This window comes from Gossypium arboreum, chromosome 12, assembly GCF_025698485.1.
Source record: "Gossypium arboreum isolate Shixiya-1 chromosome 12, ASM2569848v2, whole genome shotgun sequence".
Lineage (NCBI taxonomy): Eukaryota > Viridiplantae > Streptophyta > Magnoliopsida > Malvales > Malvaceae > Gossypium > Gossypium arboreum.
In genome coordinates this window covers 111,766,700-111,774,369 of record NC_069081.1, presented here as the reverse complement: position 1 = coordinate 111,774,369, position 7,670 = coordinate 111,766,700, and positions in this window count along the sequence as shown.

Sequence of the window (7,670 nt, the reverse complement as noted above, 5' to 3'; positions counted from 1 at the left end):
AGTCACAATTTTTGTCACCTTCAAAGTATTGAGATTCCTCTAAACACATATCGCACTCAAAAGGAACTCTGAATCTATAGTATCATTGCCCGTGTCATTGATATCTAGGGATCTATGATAGGCACACAAAAGAATATACAAGGAATAAATGAATTCAAGAATGACTATTTACATGAAATGAAAATTTATAAAGAATGTTAAAGGTCAAATGAATCAGAATGAAAGAATATTTACTCGGATAAATAATAAAAGTATGTTTTATTGAAAATAAAAATGTCTGAACATGAGCCCACTCCTCAAAAGAAATCTCATTACTCCTAGGCTTTAGAGCAACAAGAGCGTTCTGAATATTACTCCGTAAAATTCCTAAAGATTACAGGAAGTTCTTCTACAGTCTAATTGTTTAAAGAACTTCCCGGTTCGTAAGGGCAAATGCCCTCAAGTTTCTTTGTTCAGTCCCTTCCTCATGTATGACATTGATGGGATGATTTTCATTTCCAAACACCCCCTTCTCCGGGTAAGCTATCACTCCTAACACAAAAGTCGGGGATATGTAAGGGAACGTCGTTAATTCCCATTCAACTTCTTTTTCACTCAGCCATGACCCTCTTCTCTCTCTCTCTCTTTTTCTTTCTTTTTTTAATAACTTTAACTAATTAGGGTCTTTTTATAATTTTGAATGCAAATGATGCAATGAAATGCTATAAGATGCAAATGAATGCAAAAGGTATCGATCTCGATTCAATCTCATTTAGAAAACTATATTTAGAAAAAGAATATCTTTACATATAAATGGATTACAAATACGCTTTCACCCTAATGCTTAAAGTTTTAACAACAAAACAAACTCTTGGCCATAATTAGATTGTAGCTCATATTGGTGCTCAATATGTCAGCCTGTGTCGCCAATGTCTGTAAATAATCAGCTCCCTCCTGAGTTTGAGCTACGACCTCACCTGTGGGGTAATTCGTACAGCTAAGGGCACCTCCTCCAATACCTGTGAAGTTGTTCTAATTATTTTGAGATAGATTAGGGAATAGGTAGGTATCCCGTTCTGTAGTATGCTACCTTAAAATAATATCATATATCCTTAATGTTTCTTGAGAGCTTTCAGATTTCTATCCACGCAGAGCATCCTGCCTCGGTACCTTCGCAGCATAGCTAATCTCTAAAGGTCTTTGTATGATACGGTCTTCTTTAATCGCTTTCTTTCACGCTTACTTGAGCTATCTAAGCCATCGGGGCTTGCTTTTCCATTGTTTCTGATAAGTACAATAGTAAACTCAAGCTTGTTGTTTGGTAGCAGTCCTATAGTAAACGAGATTTTTACCATCATAGGCAAAATTCTTTCCATCCAACTCATTTTTGTAGGTCTCATGCACTCTATCAATCACTTTCCTTCCAATACCCTTACCATCCACATGGCAACCGTCTTCATATGAAAGAGAAATGTTGTAATGGTAGAAGTGCCCATCAATACTCACACACTCACTTTGAATTTCTCATCTATCCTCCTGTCAAGCAAATACTGTAAGTCCCTTAGTTATTGTAGAATAACTGCTTGGCCTCATTACTCCATTGATACCATATTTCCTTTAACTCCCGGAGATTATTTTGCGCCACGCTGATGCGAGTGTAACCCAATAAATTTGATGTGTATCCTTCAGCATTTCCTTTGACCATTTATGGATGTTAACGTTGCCCTCCATTCTATCAAGAAGTCCGTTCTCCATAATAAAACTTTCTAACTTAGAAACTGACCGTGAATCGATACCTTTTAAATGCAAAATGACGTGCACAAAAGAAAGAGAACAGTCAGTATCATATGATATTAATAAACACAAAGATAACCTAAGTATAATTCTATCTATATTGAGCTCTTACGGTTTTTCTATATGTGGTTTGTTTCTAAAGTTTGAGGTACTCGAACCAGCAGATTCCTCGATCCTCACCCATTATAGGCTCATTTGAATCGAGTTCAGTTCAGGGGAATACATTTCCCTATGGCTACACGAAGATGAAAATCTCACGAAACCATAGGTACAGATGTATCCTGAAAGTGATCCACTATCCTGCACAGAGGCAAAAACCTCACGAAGGCGTAGCTTCTCACTCTTACTTAAGGGTGTGACCACAACGGTCATACAAATACAATGCGTATCAGGATATAGCAACACATGCAATAATACAAACACATGTAATGCAAAGAGGATTAAATTTTAAAATTTTTAATTTCCGACATTAGGACAAGAGATAATCAATTACACGGCTCGACTCTCTTATTAGTCCCCAACGGAGTCGCCAAGCTGTCAAAACCATTTTTAAATCGAGTTTTGGAAAATGGGAATCGACTTTAAGAAAAAAAATTTGAGAGTCGCCACCAATCTTTTTAGGTGTGATTGGATCACCTTATAAAATGTTTTGTTTTAAAACATTTAATTTTGGTCTACGAAAGTCGAGAAAACAGATTTGGGAGTCGGTTAAGTACGAGGAAGGGTTAGCACCCTCGTAACACCCAAAAATATGTACCTAATTGATTATCAAGTGTCTTTAATGTCGAAAATTTGAAAGTTTTAAGATGCAAACCTCTTTTAATTAGAATGTCTCAATTTTGAAAATTAAGGCTCACTTATTTCAAACGAGTCAAAACATCACATCCAGTAAGTTAGGACGCAACATTTTAAAACCTTCGATACTAAGCTCATCTTTCAAAAATTTCTATCTCGAAACAAAAAATGCCATATCCAGTAAGTTAGGCACTATGTTTTGAAATCTCGAAATAATTGTTTAAATTTTGAAAACTCAAAATCACTTAGAAGGGTGCTTGACTATTCGAATTCAACGAGAAAAGTCGCAACCCAGTAAGTTAGGATTCTACCTTTCTCGAAGTTTCCAAACATCAAGATTGCCTTTTTTTAAAAAAAAAAACCTTGGAATATTATTTTAAATGACGTTTTAGGATGACATATTAATGCATCATGAAGCATAGATGTACAAAATATTCTAACATTTCCATACAAACATAAATAATATCATTAAGACAAAACTAAATAACATGAACATACGTTTAATGAAAAAAAATCATACTAGGGTAAATATAAGATAATAAACAAATAAAAACATGAGTAAACTAAAAGAAAAACATAATACATGCAAAAATTATACAACAATATATATCATAAAATAGCACATAAAAGAAATAATTAAACATAGCATATAAAAAAATAAAACTATGCACAAATAAGCTAAATGACGTACACTAAAAAAATGAATAAATAGAACATTTACAAATTATAAAAATATAACATAATAGTTCAAAATACATGAAATGATAATATAATATATATACATGCATAGAAAATATATATTTGAAAATAAACTATATAAAATGGTTAACTATTATAATATATAAAATACATAATCAAATGTATAAAAGATAGGAATAAATATACATATTTGAAAAATGAAGAAATTAAAATAAAAAAAAGGTTGAAAAACTAATATAGACGAAGAATAAAATAAGAACAAACCACAAAGAGTAAGAACGCAAGAGGGAGAGAAATTTGAGTGAATGCTCTCAAGAATTCTTATTGCTTCCCAAAACTCAAGTGTGTTTACAATGAAGGGAGAGGCCTCTATTTATAGTTGAACCTCCTCAAATCCAACAGTACAGATCAATTACATCAACGGTTAAGATTAAAAGGTATCTACAAATTAAATCTCTAAGATTACAAAATCATATCTTCTAAGATTGCATATCATATCTAAGATTGCAATCATATCTAAGATTGTATCATATCTAAGATTGCATATCATTGAAGATTATATTTCTTGTAGATGGACCTTAAATCTTTTCAAGTAATGGGCCATTCCGATCGGGCCAAATTATATTTGTAATTCTGGACTGAACTTGGACTTCGTTTTTTTTTGGGTTTATTATTTTTGTTTTTGGACTTATTTCTGGATCCGGGAAAAATTGAGTGTCTACATATTATATGCAGGTTGCTTACAATAAAGTAAAAAATAAAAGTAGAAAGAGAACAATAGATCACATTCGTTTCTCGTGAAATCTTTTTGATATATTATTGCAAAAATATTTGGTGTACAATATCTTTGTGGTGTTTTTCTCTCTATCTGTGTATCGAAAGTGTCCTCCCTTTTTTACAGATTTGAGAAAAGGCTTTATAGCCTTAATCTACTACCTATTTTGGAAAGAAATCGAAAGATTTCTTTCCAAACCCTGTTCTAATCTATTTACTGCAATTTTGCTTTGATTTTTTTCCTTTTCCTGCATGTGACCGCGAAGATCTCGGTGATTCAAGGGTCGCTGGCGTGATGAATGCTAAAGCACCGGTGGTGGCACAATCCAAGGCTAGGACTGCTACGGGGGCAATGATCTCGGCAGCGAAAAGGTCGCTGGAACAGAGTCGATCGAGCCTTGATTCAGGAGCTGAACGGTCGTGAGAGACAAGCTTCTGGACAGCGCATTAATGGCGTGTCAACAGTGCATTGATGGCCTTGATTTGGGGAGTTAAACAGATGCTCCCCACGACTTCTAGAAGATGCTGCGACACTGCAGTCTTCAGGAAGCCCTAGGGTTTCCTGTTTCTCTTAAGTCATTTGGGCCTTTTGGGCTGCTTTTAGATTTGGGTTAGCCTGATAGGTGGATCAAGTGTTTTTAGGGGTCTGCTGTGTAATGGGTTTTAAAATTTGGGCCCGATGTGGGGTTTGGGTCGGTCCGTTATGTTTAGACATTGGACCCCAATGTTTGGGCTTTGTAACCTGGAGTTTTTAATGGACTATTTAATAAATAAATATTTATTTATTTTCTTTTGTTTTATTTGAGCCCGGTCAAATTTGGGCTACTACAAAACTCTTTCATTTTTTAATAATTTTTTTAGTATTACTCTTAGTAAATTATTTTTTAAAATTTTATTCAAATTATTATTTTAAAATATATATATTTCATTTAATTGTCATATTTTATCCAAAAGTTTTTCTAAAATGAGGCAATATTTTTCATATTTAGGAATTCGGGAAATAGTGCCCTAACATGCTGGGTTGCGATTTCCCGTTTGTCTAAATGCCTAAAGTATCCTTCTAAATAGATTTTGTAAATCACGAGATGATTTCGATTATGAGAGTTTAAGAATATCATGTCCTATCATCTTTGGATGTGATGTTTGTATTCTTTTGAGCTAAGGAATCTCAATTTTTCAACTTAAATAATTTCAGTTTTAAAAAAGGGATCCTATTTTTAAATCCTTTCAAATTTTTGACATTAAGAAAGAAAACTATTCAATTTGGTACCAATTTTGGGTGTTGCAAGGGTGCTAATCCTTCCTCGTACGTAACCGACTCCCAAACCTGTTTTCTTAATTTTCGTAGACCAAAACGTTTTATATGGTGATCCAATCACACCTAAAAAGGTTGGTGGTGACTCCCGTTTTTGTTTTTCAAAAGTCGATCCCCATTTTTCAAACATCCCTTTAAAAAATAGTTTCGGCAAGTATCATATATATAAGAAATGATAAACAAGTACTTATAAGGGTAGCTTACTAAAGGCTATCACTATTTTCCCTAGGGTAAGCACTTAAAGTTCATTATATGAAGTTCAATTCTAAAGCAAAAGATACCCAAACCAGCAAATTCCTCGATCCTTACCATTATAGGCTTATATGAATCGAGTTCGGTTTAAGGGGATTCATTTCCCTATGACCATGCGGAGATGAAAATCTCACGAAGTCTATAGGTACAGATGTTTCCCGAAAGCAATCCACTAACTCATGCGGAGGTGAAAACCTCACGAAAGCTTAGTTTCTTACTCCCACTTAAAGGTGTGACCAACTTCCATGCAAATGCAATGTGTGCAAATAATATAACAAACATATGCAGCAAACACATGTAAAAAGGATCAAATTTTAAATTTTACAAACTTCTGACATTAAGACAAAAACAATCAATTTTTTGGCTCAACTCTCTTATGTCCCCAGTGGAGTCACCAAGCTGTCGAAACCTCTTTTGAAAATGGGGAGGGTATTTTGAAAACGAAAACGAGAGTCGCCACCAACCTTTTTAGGTGTGATTGGATCACCTTATAAAACGTTTTGGTCTACGAAAATTAAGAAAATAGGTTCGGGAGTCGGTTACGTACGAGGAAGGATTAGCACCCTCGCAACGCCCAAAATTGGTACCAAATTGAATAGTTTTCTGTCTTAATGTCAAAATTTTGAAAGGATTTAAAAATAGGATCCTTTTTTTAAAACCGAAATTATTTAAGTTGAAAAATCGAGATTTCTTAGCTTTGAAAGAATACAAACATCACATCCAGCATGATAGGACATGATATTCTTAAACTCTCGTAACTAAAATTATCTCGTGATTTACAAAATCTATTTAGAAGGATACTTTAGGCATTTAGACAAATGGGAAATCGCAACCCAGCATGTTAGGGCACTATTTTCCGAATTCCTAAATACGAAAAACATTGCCTCATTTTAGAAAAACTTTTGGATAAAATATGACAATTAAATGAAATATGTATTTTTTTAAAATAATGATTTGAATAAAATTTTAAAAAAATAATTTACTAAGAGTAATACTAAAAAATTATTAAAAAATGAAAGAGTTTGATATGATACTAAAATTATTAAAAATTAAAAATATAAAAAATCAGGGTAACATGGATTAAATCAAAATAAAAAGGGTTGAAAAACGAAGATGAACAAAGAATAAAATAAGAACAAACTGTAGAAAATAAGAACGTAAGAGGGAGAGAAATTTGAGTGAAATCTCTCAAAAAAATTTTATTGTTTCCCAAAGCTCCAGTGTCTTTACAATGAAGGGAGAGGCCTCTATTTATAGTTGAACCTCCTCAAATCTAATGGTACAGATCAATAACATCAATGGTTAAGATTAAAAGGTATCTACAAATTAAATCTCTAAGATTACAAAATCATATCTTCTAAGATTACATATCATATCTAAGATTGCAATCATATCTAAGATTGTATCATATCTAAGATTGCATATCATATCTAAGATTGCATATCATTGAAGATTATATTTCCATATAAGTCAAGCTTGTAGATGGACCTTAAATCTTTTCAAGTAATGGGCCATTCCGATCGGGCTAAATTATATTTGTAATTCTGGACTGAACTTGGACTTCGTTTTTTTTTGGGGTTTATTATTTTTGTTTTTGGACTTATTTCTCGGCCCGGGCAAAATTGAGTGTCTACAATTTATATTACTAAAAGAGAATCAAATAGTAATTAACAAAGTTAATATTTATATTACTTCTATAGTTTGTGTTCGCGACTTTAGCAGCAATTTTGGCCGAAAATTCCATCATTAACTCCCGGTTCATCTTATATGCTTACGTAACCTTTTTTTAGCAACGGAATACAATAAAATCTATTAAAAAAAACTAAGTTAGCTACTTAAACTGTGAAAACATATATAATTACAAGATGGCTAGGTTTAGCTATTAAAAAAAGCTAAAATTTTGTGAAAAGGGCTATAAATAACATTATAAAACATGGATTCGAACTTGAAGTCATGTACCTGATCTATCGTAAGTCGGTGTAGCAGATTAAACTAATTTATGCACTTTAGGAGCTTGAAAGCAAGCATTTTAATTAGAATTTAATTATCTTTTTGCAAGATC